The 15,416-nt window shown below is 40.9% G+C and overlaps 1 protein-coding gene across 3 annotated transcripts in view; it reads left to right on the top strand.

The window, feature by feature from the left end:
- Window positions 1-15,416, top strand: part of phldb1b (pleckstrin homology-like domain, family B, member 1b) — a 439,803-nt gene that overhangs the window by 180,639 nt on the left and 243,748 nt on the right. Inside the window, exon 1 of one of the 3 annotated variants that reach the window (XM_034168201.1) lies at window positions 10,521-10,879. The exons of the other annotated variants lie outside the window; for them this stretch is intronic. The gene's annotated coding sequence lies outside the window, so the exon portion shown is untranslated. Of the gene's footprint in view, window positions 1-10,520; window positions 10,880-15,416 lie in introns of those variants that run through there. 3 annotated transcript variants of the gene reach the window in all.

Raw genomic sequence — 15,416 nt, 5'->3', positions numbered from 1 at the left:
TCAGCCTCCTTGTTATTGTCCCACCTTAAGACGAGAGCGTGGCTGCAGCACGTTTGACGTCAGATTCTGAGTCGTTTTATGCTTTGTGGATAAAATAAATAATTCACAGTAATCGCGAATATGAAAAATAATCGCAAATATGAAAAATACCCACGGCACCCCTGACGATCGATCACGGCACCCTAGGGTGCCGCGGCACCCCGGTTGAGAATCGCTGGGTTATGTCATTCACCTGTGGGCTGGCTTTGAGTGAGGAGTGGTCCACCCCTCCCGTCGGAATCTCTTTGTCTGAGAACTTCCTGAGAGACTGACGCTTTGCTTGATCAAAATTTTTTTAAAAACTGTGCGGCACATCGAAGTTTCCTGTGGCGGCGCGCGGCGCCAGCTGCGTCCCAACGCGCGGACTTAAATCTTTAACAGTGGAATGTCCGGATAAACTGCTGATCCTGACCTCTTCTGAAAGTTCTCTGTTCTCACACGACGTCCTGGGTCAACAGAGGCTTAAATTTGGAAGCTTTCAGCTCGAAACAGTCAGACAGCGGCGGCTCAGGGCGTGTCGCGACATCCCGCTCCATGGGCAGTCCTTAAAGCGACAGCAACAGTCCATAATCTCTCATCAGCCATTAAAATTTTCACAGAAAACCAGCTGAATTTCTCGAATGATGTCCACTTCGATGTGCCTCACAGTTTTGGAAAAAATTTTGATCAAGCAAAGCGTCAGTCTCTCAGGAAGTTCTCAGACAAAAAGATTCCGACGGGAGGGGTGGACCACTCCTCACTCAAAGCCAGCCCACAGGCGAATGACGTAACCGACAGGCGTGAAAAAACTCTTGCATGCCCACGAGGGTTCAAGCTTGTCTGATGTAATCGCACGTGATTCAAATCCATATAGTTTTTGAAAAAAATAAAAAGGTTCGATACTTTTCTAACAGACCTCGTATATTAGTGAGGCCTGGCACACCACATCCTGGTTGGATCACTGTCTCTCAACAGCGGATGCGCATTCATCTTTAGTGCATATGGAAATTTTATATATCAAATTCAGACCATATTCCTATTAAAATGGTTATTAGATTTGATAAAATACCTGACACCTTTGAATGTGTAAACAAAAACAAATCTAACCCAGATCGAGTGGACTGGTCCTTTATAGTGGAGGATGATACTGACTCCTATTTTAATTCTAGTGATCTACTGCTGAGTAATATACAACTGCCCAGAGAGGCAATACTCTGCACAAACAGTAGCTGTTCTAACACAGATCATAAAGCTGATATCTCTGCAATGTATAATGATATTGTTACAGCTTTACTTAATGCTGGTGAGCCTCTTCTGACGCTTAAAAATAAGAGGAGACGTAGACCTGGCTGGAACACACATGTGGCTGAACTCCACGCAGAAGCATGTACAGCTGCTAAATTATGGGCAATGTCTGGTAAACCCAGACATGGACCTATTTTTGAACACAAGAAGCTTACAAATACAACCCCTGGCAAAAATTATGGAATCACTGGCATCGGAGGATGTTCATTCAGTTGTTTAATTTTGTAGAAAAAAAAGCAGATCACAGACATGACACAAAACTAAAGTCATTTCAAATGGCAACTTTCTGGCTTTAAGAAACACTATAAGAAATCAGGAAAAAAATTGTGGCAGTCAGTAAGGGTTACTTTTTTAGACCAAGCAGAGGGAAAAAAATATGGACTCATTCAATTCTGAGGAATAAATTATGGAATCACCCTGTAAATTTTCATCCCCAAAACTAACCTGCATCAAATCAGATCTGCTCATTAGTCTGCATCTAAAAAAGAGTGATCACACCTTGGAGAGCTGTTGCACCAAGTGGACTGACATGAATCATGGCTCCAACATGAGAGATATCAATTGAAACAAAGGAGAGGATTATCAAACTCTTAAAAGAGCGTAAATCATCACGCAATGTTGCAAAAGATGTTGATTGTTCACAGTCAGCTGTGTCTAAACTCTGGACCAAATACAAACAACACTGGAAGGTTGTTAAAGGCAAACATACTGGTAGACCAAGGAAGACATCAAAGCGTCAAGACAGAAAACTTAAAGCAATATGTCTCAAAAATCGAAAATGCACAACAAAACAAATGAGGAACGAATGGGAGGAAACTGGAGTCAACGTCTATGACCGAACTGTAAGAAGCCGCCTAAAGGAAATGGGATTTACATACAGAAAAGCTAAATGAAAGCCATCATTAACACCTAAACAGAAAAAAACAAGATTACAATGGGCTAAGGAAAAGCAATCGTGGACTGTGGATGACTGGATGAAAGTCATATTCAGTGATGAATCTCGAATCTGCATTGGGCAAGGTGATGATGCTGGAACTTTTGTTTGTGCCGTTCCAATGAGATTTATAAAGATGACTGCCTGAAGAGAACATGTAAATTTCCACAGTCATTGATGATATGGGGCTGCATGTCAGGTAAAGGCACTGGGGAGATGGCTGTCATTACATCATCAATAAATGCACAAGTTTACGTTGATATTTTGGACACTTTTCTTATCCCGTCAATTGAAAGGATGTTTGGGGATGATGAAATCATTTTTCAAGATGATAATGCATCTTGCCATAGAGCAAAAACTGTGAAAACATTCCTTGCAAAAAGACACATAGGGTCAATGTCATGGCCTGCAAATAGTCTGGATCTTAATCCAATTGAAAATCTTTGGTGGAAGTTGAAGAAAATGGTCCATGACAAGGCTCCAACCTGCAAAGCTGATCTGGCAACAGCAATCAGAGAAAGTTGGAGCCAGATTGATGAAGAGTACTGTTTGTCACTCATTAAGTCCATGCCTCAGAGACTGCAAGCTGTTATAAAAGCCAGAGGTGGTGCAACAAAATACTAGTGATGTGTTGGAGTGTTCTTTTGTTTTTCATGATTCCATAATTTTTTCCTCAGAATTGAGTGATTCCATATTTTTTCCTCTGCTTGGTCTAAAAAAGTAACCGTTACTGACTGCCACAATTTTTTTTCCTGATTTCTTATAGTGTTTCTTAAAGCCAGAAAGTTGCCATTTGAAATGACTTTAGTTTTGTGTCATGTCTGTGATCTGCTTTTTTTCTACAAAATTAAACAACTGAATGAACATCCTCCGAGGCCGGTGATTCCATAATTTTTGCCAGGGGTTGCACAAAATATAAATACGCTATACGGTACATTAATAAAAATGAACAATGTCTGAGGGATGATGCCATGGCCAATACTTTTTTAGGTAAAAACAACAAAGCCTTTTGGAAAGAGGTACACGTTACTAATAACTGCAAACCATCTTTGCCATGTACAGTAGATGGCGTCTCTGGTGTAAATGAAATTACTACACTTTGGCAAAGACACTATGAAAGATTATTTAATTGTGTCCCATCTGAGTCTTACCAAGTAAACTCTGTTGAAGGTGTGAATATAATAAAGACACATGAGGTGGTTCAAGCTATCAGAAATTTATCAGTTAATAAGTCTTCCGGCTTGGATTCCATCTCTGCTGAGCATCTTAAATTTGCTAGTTTAAGGTTGGCTCATCTTCTTGCCCTATGTTTCACTGCCTTCATGGTCCATGGCTATCTTCCTGACTCCATGATGACAGTGTTGCTGGTTCCTGTTATCAAGGATAAAGCAGGGAAATTATGCAGCTCTGACAATTACAGACCTATTGCTCTTGCTAATGTACTGTCTAAAGTACTTGAGCAAATTCTTCTGGAGAGAGATAATACTCTGATTATCTCCTCAGAATATCAATTTGGATTTAAAGCCATGCATAGTACTGATTTGTGTATATATGTTTTAAAAGAATTATTGAGCGATTATAAAAGGAAAAACTCATCAATATTCTTGTGCTTCATGGATGCTTCTAAGGCATTTGATTGTGTGAACCATGGAAAACTGTTTAGAAAATTGAGTGATGCTGGTGTTCCCAAATCCATAGTGAGGCTACTAATGTATTGGTATGCACATCAAAAAATGCAGGTGAAATGGGGTAATTGTATATCCTCCCCTTTTCAGGTCAGCAATGGAGTCAGACAAGGGAGCATTTTGTCTCCAATTTATTTAATTTTTATATGAATGGTTTGTCTGAACAGCTGAATGGGTGTAGAACTGGTTGTGTGGTTGGGGATACAGTGGTGAACCATTTGATGTACGCTGATGACTGTGTTTTGTTTAGTCCCAGTTCTGCTGGGCTACAGCAATTGTTGAATGTGTGTGCCATGTATGGAGAAAAACATGACGTAAAATATAATGATATGAAAAGTATGATCATGATTTCTAGAACAAATGATGACAAGCATTTGGTTTTTCCTGATTTTACTCTGGCAGGTCATGTACTGAATATATGTAATCAGGTGAGATATCTTGGTCATGTGATCACTGATACGCTAAGTGATGATGAGGATATTTTTCGTCAGTGTCGTACGCTATATGTCAGAGCAAACACATTAGTTTGAAAATTTGGCTACTGCTCCGACAAAGTGAAGCTGGCTTTGTTTAAAGCATTTTGTACACCTTTGTATACTGCACATTTGTGGATAAACTATAAGAAAGCGAGCCTTCGGAGACTACAAGTGGCTTATAATGACTCTTTGCGAATTTTACTAAAAAGGCCTCGATGGGCCAGTGCCACGGAAATGTTTGTGACGGCACGTGTGAACACTCTTCAAGCCATCTTAAAAACGATGATGTTTAGGTTCATCTTTCGTTTAAATAATTCTGATAATAAGATTGTTCTTAAACTGATTAACATTTCTTACAGTGCCACACGGTATACGTCACAGATTTGGAAACACTGGTATAAGTGTCTTTTATTCAAGGGTGTTTAGTGTCCCTATTTTATTTATTTATTTATTTATTTATTTTTCTTTGTTGTTGTATGTATGGTGTTTTGTTTCTTTTATCTGGACTTTGAGTCTGTAATAAAGTATCTATCTATTGTACATAAATGGAAAGATTCTTCACCCCCTTCACATGCACAATGGTTAAGATATGTAATGTCCTGCATGGATTTAGAAAAAAAATCAGATGCACAATTCGTGGATCGGAAAACAATTTTTTATAAGTTTTGGCATCCTTTTCTGGAATTCTTTGAGAGATCCACAACTAATGCCTCTGAGTAGCCCACTGATTCCCCTTCCCTTTTATTTGATATATATTGTTTCATATTTACTAATTTTATTCCCCTCTTTTCTGGGTTTCTTTGTTATATTTTGTTTAGCAGCTGGCTGCTGGTTTCTATTATTTATTGTTTAATGTTCATGGGAAGAAAATTAAAAAAATAATCATTGGAATTGTAAACAGCTTTTCCTGTATATTCGTTTTGTGAATTGTTCTGTAGTTTATGTTTGTAGCATGGCCCAAGCAGAGGGTCACCCCTTTGAGTCTGGTCTGCTTGAGGTTTCTTCCTCAGAGGGAGTTTTTCCTTACCACTGTTGCTCTGGGAGTTAGTAACGTTAGACCTTACTTGTGTGAAGCACCTTGAGGCAACTCTGTTGTGATTTGGTGCTATATGAATGAAAATAAATTGAAAATAAATTGAATTGCAATTGAAATTAATTTTTTACATAATTTGTATTATATATTACATTTGAGTGTTTAATAAAAAAAAGACCTTGGAAAGATAGAAAGGGAGTGCCAGCTATGACATTTTGGCCATGTGGCATGATTCTCAGGGTATGATCCAACTCTCGTGTGCCTCAGTGTTAAGAATACCAGCGGCTTGACAATTCCAAGGGGATGCCCAAGATGACTACTTTAAAGAGCTGGAGATGGACTGATTGTCTCCTTGGGTGGCTACCATCCAAGAACCAAGGTGGTTCGGTAGTGTATGCAGGAATGTGTGGCACAAGCACATGCTCCCAGAGCTGACCTGATGCTGACAAACCAGCTGGTAAAACCATACACGTGTGAAACCAATACACATTTATTGGTACTCTATTTGTATATCCTATGTTGCCACCCACGTAGAGCACTCTAGTGTCCCTCAGCCAACCCACCTACAAAATACTGAAGCTGCTCTAGCATTTAGTCATGGCATTTACATCAGAGCCTAAGTGGAAGCACAGTCTTCTGTAAGAGTACTACTCAACATTTGTCACAGTGCTTACATGGCATAAGTGCAAGCACATATTTCAGTATTCTTATTTCTTCCTTTTAAAGTGGGTCCACACCTTTACAAATAATCACAGCAGCTGTGCTAATAAGACTATTTAACTGTGTGGAGCTATATCCTGTATGGAGTATTGACTGCACTGCGTGACCTTTGTGATGTATGTACCTACAGAAGAATAAGTGCTGTCTGTCACTGTGTCTCTCTGTCTTTTGGTATTTCAACCTGGATTCTGGGAGGTAACCTGAGCGGGGACAGAGAGCTATTTATACTGGCCTCTACCCCAGACAGATCCAACTTTAGCCCTGGAGGGGGTTTCAGCCACTATGAGGGTGAATCACAGTTCACCATCAGGATGCTGGACCGCTTGTTAAATATGAAAGAAACAGTTTATTATATAGCTACTGTTGTATGGCTGGGGGGCCTGGCTGCCTTTTTGTTTCTGTCTTTTGTTTTTCCTTCCAGGTGGCTTGCATTTGGGACTGAGTGGCTGTGTTGCTGAGGTTATCAGGACCTCACCCTGATCACCTGCGGCTCGTCAGGACTCACAGCTGAGGTGCATCTATATGGAGTGGAACATGGTGGCATTTAAGACTGGAGTATACAGTGTGTATTTGCCAGAGACTCGACCTTGTGACCAGACGGGTGAGATCGTCGTCTCGGGAGCCATCTCATCATCAGTGGATGCAGAGAACGTCCAGGGTTTGATGCACGGTCTGTGAAAGAGGAGGGGGTGAGGTCTCACGCTCGTCAGCACACTTCCTGAGGTACGTTAGATTTTGTGACTAACATTTATACAGTCAGTAAATGTCACACCTTTATTATATTGAGCTGTATGTTAGTCATGTATCGGCTTCCACTGCAGTGGAGTTTTGTGAACTGGATGTTCCATGCCTGCAGGTTGGGAAGCTGATTAGTAATCAAGCCAGGAAGTGTTTGCTGTTTGTACACCTTTAAGTGTTCTCTCTGTGTGTAGAGTGTGGACTCACATAATGGTTCCTTCTTTCACAGACTCGGTTTGTTGCGGCCACCTGGGGGGTGTCGGCGGGGTCCTTGGGTCCGAACAGCTTCTGGCTCCGGACCGTTAGCGCTGCTGGGAGCGCACCACGCCAGACCGCACTTTCTGTTATTTTTGTATCACTGTTATGTATTAAATTCAGTTAGCCTTTGTACCGTGCTCTGCTTATTTCATACTGGGTCCTTCAAACGCTGGTCGGTTCTCCGAGCTGCGTCCGACACATAACAGTTACATCCAGAAGATAATCAATTTGCTCTGCTACAGCTCTTTAAGGTCAGATTTTATAACAGGAAGTAGTTCAGACTTTCTTGGTTACACAACATTTGGGTCACGATTACTCATGATCATTGTGAAAGCCTGTGCACGGGATGTTTCAGAGTATAGTGCTATGAGTAGTTTATAATGACACTGATGTGTGTCACATGCAGGTAATTCTCTTTGAATAGGTAATGACGTTTTACAGATAATCCTGTGGGATTTAGAAAATAAGAAAGGCCAGTCAAATAAATAAATACATTTACAGCCATATAAAACAATAAACCACTTTGCACAATCCAGGTGATAAAGATGAATGATTCTCAACATGAACTGAAGAAGATAAGACAAGCTTGCTTCTTCTAAAAAAAACAAACAAAAATAACAATTACAGTGTGAGCATTGCTGTATTATTGTTGTTGCTGCTGTTATTACTGTGTGGTAAATAAAGCAACCTATGTCACTTGTTTTGAATTATTTTCAAATGCCTAAAGAACAAAAACATAAGAATTATCCAATATTTACAGAGTGATAATCACTACTATTATTATATGGCTGCGATGCTACGCGCGCTCTGATTGGCTGATTGCCGGGCCGATATTTTCCCAAAATCGACTGGTTACCATAACAATCGGTCCGAAAAGCGTATCCCATTCTTTACAAACCAGAAAGCTAAAAAACACAATTAGAAAAACCAAGTCGGACATGAACTCCATAAACGGCATTGGGAAAAAAACAAACAGATTGAAATTTTACCAGCTAACGACAGGACCATCTGTTAGCAAGTTGTTCATGGAGGTGAAGCGAACAGGTCTGACTACGAGCCCAAATTAGTGTGTGTGTTCATATATATATATATATATATATATATATATATATATATATATATATATATATATATATATATATATATATATATATATATATATATATATAATAGCCAATAGCCATATAATAAACAAATTATTAACCTTGTTTTCTCGGTCTGTACGGGATTATCAGACCTCTGTGTTTTTCGCATGGACTTCGCTAACGGTCGGAAAATACTTAGACCTCAGTCTGATATTTTCCATACAGACCTCATGCTTGGTTAATAATCCTTTATTATACAGTCAATATTATAAAATTGGGCGATTTAATTTGTTGTAGTAGTATGAATTCAATGTACCATGAGGAAAAACAGAGATAAATGAAAAGTCTAAACATAACTTTTTTTTTAATGTAGAACCTTTCTTTAAAAAGATGCAATCATCTTTCAAACCCTTAATTTTTTTCTTGTGACCTTGTTGGCTCTGACTCCTCAGCAGGTTGTAGGTTCTTGTAGGTCATAGATTCAACTTTCTTGGCCGTTATTTGAATCATATTTTCAGCTGATATACAGTCAAGTTTCAGATATGTACAATAGGTGTGAACAACAACAATCGGTGTACAATATATTATGACTAAACAGGTGTCACAATAACAATGAGAAAAATGGGAAAGTGTATTTTTATTAAAATAGACAGAGGGGTGATATAAGTGAGGGTTCTTTGCGACAGACTATCTTCCAGTTGTTGTCTGGGTTTTTGTGTAGTTCTTCCACTGATGGTACTGCCCCAAAATATCATGTTCTTCAGCGGTGCCATTATGTACTGTAATCGTCATTGTTGTCAAAATACTGACTGCAGACCTTCATATCATCACTAACATTTCTCTTAATTTAAAAAAAAATACTAAACATGAAGGGCATTTCAACTTGAAGTTGTAGTTGTAATTTTTTTTTGGTTTTAAAACAGTGGGGAGGACACATTGAAGAGCTGTTGCCACCGCTCAAACAGCCTCCATCGCTTCTGTCCAAACAGTCCACACAATGTGCCACCATATTCTCAGGTCTCTTCTTGATGACTGTCACGTGCAGGTGGAGTGAGGGAAAAAACAGCGTTTCACGGAATCGGTTCGTGGCTTTGCTTCAGCTGTGTGAAACCCTGATGAGGAGCAACCAAAATTTTTGACGTCTGAAATTCATCTGACGTCCGACTGCTGGGTGGGAGGGTTTAATCACTTATCTTTACACTGCATGACAAACGATGCACGGCCAAGCTGAAATTTGGCCCACCTCAAAAAAAAAAAAAAAAAAAAAAATTAAAAAATCACATCACGGCTCAGAATTCAGACCAGAATCAGGTTACTAAATTGTCTGTATTGATAGAAACACGAGGTGAAGCGACGGCGTGGGGGTTGTCTCGTGAATCAGAGGCATGCTGTCTTCCCTACCTGAGGCCACTACCTTTTAGACTGCCTTACCCATTGACATTAAATACCTGATTAGCCAGTGGTGTGTGCCTTCTAAATGAACAATAAATTGATTCAATTAATTTTTGTTGTGAGTGAAAACATTAGGGCAGCATGGTGCTTAGTGGTTAGCACTGTTGCCTCACAGCGAGTAGGTCATGGGATTGATTCCCACCTGTGGCCTTTCTGTGTGGAGTTTGCATGTTCTCCCCGTGTTTTGGGTTCCCTCCGAGTGCTTCGGCTTGCTCCCACATCCAAAGACGTGGCTTAGGTGAATTGGAAACTTTTAATTGTCCATAGGTATGCGTGCAGGTGTGCATATGTTTGTCTGTATGTGACCCTTTGACTGACTGGCAGTGGCATCCTGTCCGGGGTGTACCCCGCTTCACGCCCTATGACTGCTGGGATAGACTCCAGCCCCCTGTGACCTAATCTTGGATAAGCAGTTGAAGATTAGAGTGTGTGTGTGTGTGTGTGTGTGTGTGTGTGTGTGTGTGTGTGTGTGTGTGTGTGTGTGTGTGTGTGTGTGTGTGTGTGTGTGTGTGTGTGAAAACATTAACCCCAAAACATCCAAAAATAGAGCCTAGCTTGAAAAATGCCTAAGTTCCCCATGTTTTTAAAATACCAGGAAACTAATATTAACTTGTTGGAAAAGTGTATAATATGACCCCTTTAAAATGCGTTTCAGGGGCAGAAACTCTCATGTGTTTTGCCTCAAAATTATAGATAAGGTTTTCATTGTGTCAGCTGTGGAATTACAGATATGCCTTACCTCTTTCTCCTCCTCCTCCTCCTCCTCTTCTTTCTCCTCCTCTCCGGTTTCTGGCCGGTCTGTCGGTCCTCTGACAGCCGTGAACCTGAGTGTGTCTGCGGGCTCAGAGGCAGCCGATCCCCCGCGGGGTGTGGAGACTCTATGAACTGGGATACAGCAGCAGCCCGTCAGTGGACCTGTTTTCACGCGTGGACAAAGCGGGCAGTTCCTTTATCAGCTTTCAAATGTGCACAACGTGTTAGAGCCGATGCTTTTTTTCTCTGTCTCTTTTTTAGGATTATCCTAACAAAAGCGCGTCGGGACAAAAAACACAAAAACGCTGCATTTGTTCCACAATAACTCACAGAAAAGGGTGGAAAAACACGTGGCATTTTTTTGGGAACAGAAACGATGAAAACAACGGATGGACAGAGGAGTTTCATTCATTGGAGCTAAAGTAAGTTACAGCGCAACAACGTTTATTAAAAGACTGCCGGTGCTTTAAAGTCGCTACTTGTGGTGGAGACTCTCATTAAAGTTGGCACACAAGTAATAGATTATCAAACTACATTCAGTTTCTTCTTTTAGTTGTAGCAGATGTGCTTTTTGAATTGGAGCTGTGTAAAAGATCAGATTTTAAATCCTCTTCTGCCACCGTGCACACTCACACCAAACTCCATTCAAAACGTGAAGCCTGTGGATTTGACCGTCTCACTGGATGTAGATACCGTAAATGAACCGATCTGATTCTTTCTCTAACTAAGCAGGAGTTTATTTTAAATTCGGCGTCGTTCTAATAAACAGTTTGTATTTAAAATGTTTTGTTTGTTACCAGTTTCATTTTTTTTTTCCTGGAAAAATATTCTCCGCGCCAGGTGGAAGTATGTTGTGTTGCAACTTTAATTTGCGTTTCATTTTAAACCTGGAGATGTTTTTTTCTGTTATTTTACGGCCGAAATTTTGTAAAGATACATCTGTCTTGCAAAAATAGTCGAACTCATAATCTAAATCTGCAAAAGTGTTACAAAGGCTTACATAAGTATAAAGTGGCAGTTTTTAAGATGGGGTTTGGCCTGACGCAGCAAACTTTGAACACCTGTTTCAGGCTTGCTTTCTCCAGCCCCTTTGTCAGTGTAAACTTTTCCCTGCCTTCATGCGAGTTCTGTTGACTGTCTGTAAACATATAGAGTTCCGGTCTGCAGATCTGAGGAGTCCTCACAGTCTGTCTACTGTTACACTGCTATTCCTGGTTACTGATGTGACCCATGCACTGGTAACTGCAACACAATACTGCTTTCCTTTCAGTCATTCTGCAGGTTGTCATGCTGTTGGGTGCTCCAGTCTGATTACATCAGATTTTTTTATGATTTTACTGAAATGGACAGAATAGAATACATCTAGTCCTGCAGGTTTTATTTAATACACCTATGAGCTTTGATCAGATTTTCTTAAAAATTAAGAAATACAAGTACTTGTTATTTCATATACTTTGCATTTAAAAGGAAAGCATAGCTGTAATGAGTTAACAGGGACACTAGCACATTATATTGGGGTAATGATCATGACTTGCATGTAGTTTATGCAGTATTAAAAAAGAAACCATCTTTACAAAACACTTTTATTGATTGGTCCTATACAGATAAAAAAAAAGTTGAGGGTTGTGTGTATAAATAATATCTATTAAAAATAAAGTAAAGTAATTAAAAGTAATTCAACTCAGTTGCATCACAGAAAAACTTAAAAAGTTTCAGTATTTTAAAAATGTATGCTGTTCAACTCTCAACTGTTACTGCAGCTATGCACCTGATGTCTCATTTTCCATCTTATCCACATCAGTTGCTATAGTAATGACATAGCGCCCATCAGGGCATGTAGGCAGAGCAAATGCAAGAGTGGAGTAGACATATTTGGGGGGAAAACCTGGAACATCTTAATCTCTCACTCTGTTTCGCACATCTCGGAGCAGTATTGGGCCCACTTACACCCTATGTCTGAAGCATGCATGAGTGACCCAGAATGCATCCGTGTTTTATTAAACATGAAACACATTGCCAATGTCACACGGACACATGCAAGACATCAGCTGAAAGCAGCTGTCATTTGTCTTTGATAATGCATTCTGTTGTGCTCTGTGTATCTTCTGTGACCTTTTTTTTGGGGGGGGGGGGGGATGTGATTTTACAGGTTAGTTTGGACTTTTGTGTGTGTGTGTGTGCATGTGCTTTTTTTGATTTACTTGCTTGTTTTGCTGAACAACTGTTGTCACCCAACAGCAGCTTTGGAAAAGCACACCTCATGTTGACCATTTTGCTCTTTTTGTTTTGATTTTTTTGGAAGCAAGCAGTGAGCAAGTTCATTAGAATAGGGTGTCAGAAGTCACAGATGTAACAAAACACGTTCAGAATCCACATACCTCTGTAGTAATGACATAGCCCCTTAACAACTGCTGGCTGGTTCTACACAGTGTTGCTATGAATTTTGCATGCCATCCATAAATTTTGTACAAGGCAAAAATGGACACCATCACAATAGCGTTGTTAGGAACTGTGCAAGCGAGCATGAAAGACAGAAGTCACAATGTTGTGTATGTCATTGCAGGCACATTATTCCCAGCTGTACACATCTGTGTTATTTTGGGTTAAGTAAAAGCTAGACACAGAAAGATAAGACTTGGACTTCGTGAATACAGTTGGTGTTGCATTGTCTACATCCACACTAAAATGTATCGATGATCATCAAACTGATGTGTAATACTTAACTAAATTAAATTCAGTACTAATCCATTGTGCAGGCTACATGTTACAGTCTGTAAATCACACACAATGAGTGAGTAAACCAACTGGGTGGCACAGAGTGCCCATCTTCAGAGATTTTGCACAGTAGCATCACCCCAGTGTTGAGTAGTGTGTGCTCAGGAGTGGCATTTACTAGCACTCTGGGCATGAAGGAAGTTTAAATTTGATCATTTATATATTAAAATTGTTATTTAAAAAGTGCACCCATTGCACTCAAATAACGAATGAATGAAACACTGTACCATCTTCAAAATACTACATTGACCATTTTGAAAAGAAAGTGGAGCTCATGCTTGAGCTTTGTCATGGATACTTGACATCAGACTTTGTAACTCTGTAATGATACACACGCATGATATTGTAATGCTTAGGTCCAGGTATTGCTGCACCATCTTGTAAGCAGGTAGCTAATAGTCATCTTTTTGTGCTATTCCTCTTCTAGTTTCTTCACTACAACAGTGTATGTTTTCATAAATTGGTCAGTAAAAAGTTGACTCATTGACTTTAAAGTTCTGGACCTTCTGGATCTCAGGTTCACTTCAAAATTCACTGTATAAGATTTGTTCATTGAAGAATGACACAAGACACCATGAAAAAACGTGACCCACCCAGAGGAAGCCCAGGGATCCCCTCTGGTGCTAGGCCTGCTTGGTGGGCCTGGATGGTAGCCTGTCAGCAAGCACCTGGTGGCTGGGCTTGCCACGGAGCCCAGTCAAGCATAGCCCGAAAAGGCAATGTGGACTTTCCATCTCCACCCTGTGGGCTCCCCACCTGCAGAGGGAACCGCTGTTGTTGGGTGTGCTGTCCCATGGGTGGCAGTGAAAGTCGAGAGCCTCGGTGGACCAGACCCTGGTGGCAGGGGCTAACTCTGGTGGTGTGGAACGTCACCTCGCTGTGGGGAAAGGATCCAGAGCTTGTGTGGGAGGTTGAGTGATACCAGTTAGATCTTGTGGGCCTCGCCTCCATGCACAGCCTCGGCTCTGGAACCACTCTACTTGATAGGGGTTGGACATTATTCTTCTCTGGAGTTGCACAGGATGTGAAGTGCTGGGCGTACGTGTGAATACTCACGAGTCCCTGGCTGAACGCCGCTATGTTGGAGTTTACCCCAACATAGCGGTTGAGAGGGTGAGAGGGTCTCCTTCGTGCCTCTTTGGATGGCGGGTGTGTGTGTGTGTGTGTCTCTCTCTCTCTCTCTCTGACTGTTGTTTGTGCGTATGCACCGAACAGCAGTTTGGAGTATTCGGCCTTCGACTCCATTGTTATGCTGGGAGACTTCAATGCACACGTGGGCAATGAGAGAGAGACCTGGAGAGGTGTGATTGGGAGGAACTGCCTCCCAGATGTAAACTCGGACAGTCTTTTGTTACTGGACTTCTGTGCTAGTTATAGACTGTCCATAGCAAACACCATGTTCGACCATAGGATACCCATAAGTGTACATGGTACCAGAGCACCCTAGGCTGAAGATCGATGATCGATTTTGTGATCGTATCATCTGATCTGAGGCTGCATGTTCTGGACACTCGGATGAAGAGAGGGGCAGAGCAGTCAACTGATTGTCCCCCAGCATCCCAGATTCACTCTGGGTCCATGCACTTTTTGGATGTGTACAATTGTGCAGTGTTGTGTAGATTTGCATGCAGACCTGCTTAAAAACTATGTGCTTTCTGCGGCCAGTGCTCTACGCAGAAAAAATTAAACGTTTACTTTTTCCGTCCACCTTGCGTACCCATCAGCATACTGCCGCGTAGGAGAGCAAAAACTCAGAGTAGAACTGCTTAAACTCAGCGTAGAGCTGCATAAAAGCCCCCTGACATGAGCATGCCTTTGACTCACGCACTAGCAAGACTTGTGTCGTGCTGGAGAGTAAACTCGTCTTTAACTGGTGCAGACAGGATGTGAGAGGGGCACCGGTGTGTGCTATTGTGCACAGAGAATTTTGAAATGTTCAAAAAATCTTTCACACATAAATGTCGTGCTGCATGGCCCGATCTAATCACCAACACGATGTGCAGCTCGTCAAGTGGAGTAAAGAAGTGAACAGAGCAAGTGGTGACGTCAGCAGATCGCATCAGAGCGCAGCTCGTCTGAATGATTATAACAAGAAGTTAAATCTGTTATAAACATACTTTAACAGCTGCACACAAGAAGGAAAAAACACCGGTTTTATCAAGCCATGACAATGTAAACATGACA

The sequence above is a fragment of the Thalassophryne amazonica genome, chromosome 4, assembly GCF_902500255.1.
Source record: "Thalassophryne amazonica chromosome 4, fThaAma1.1, whole genome shotgun sequence".
NCBI classification, from domain to species: Eukaryota; Metazoa; Chordata; class Actinopteri; order Batrachoidiformes; family Batrachoididae; genus Thalassophryne; species Thalassophryne amazonica.
The sequence above is the reverse complement of the archived record's forward strand: the minus strand, read 5'-3'. Positions and strand labels throughout refer to the sequence as shown.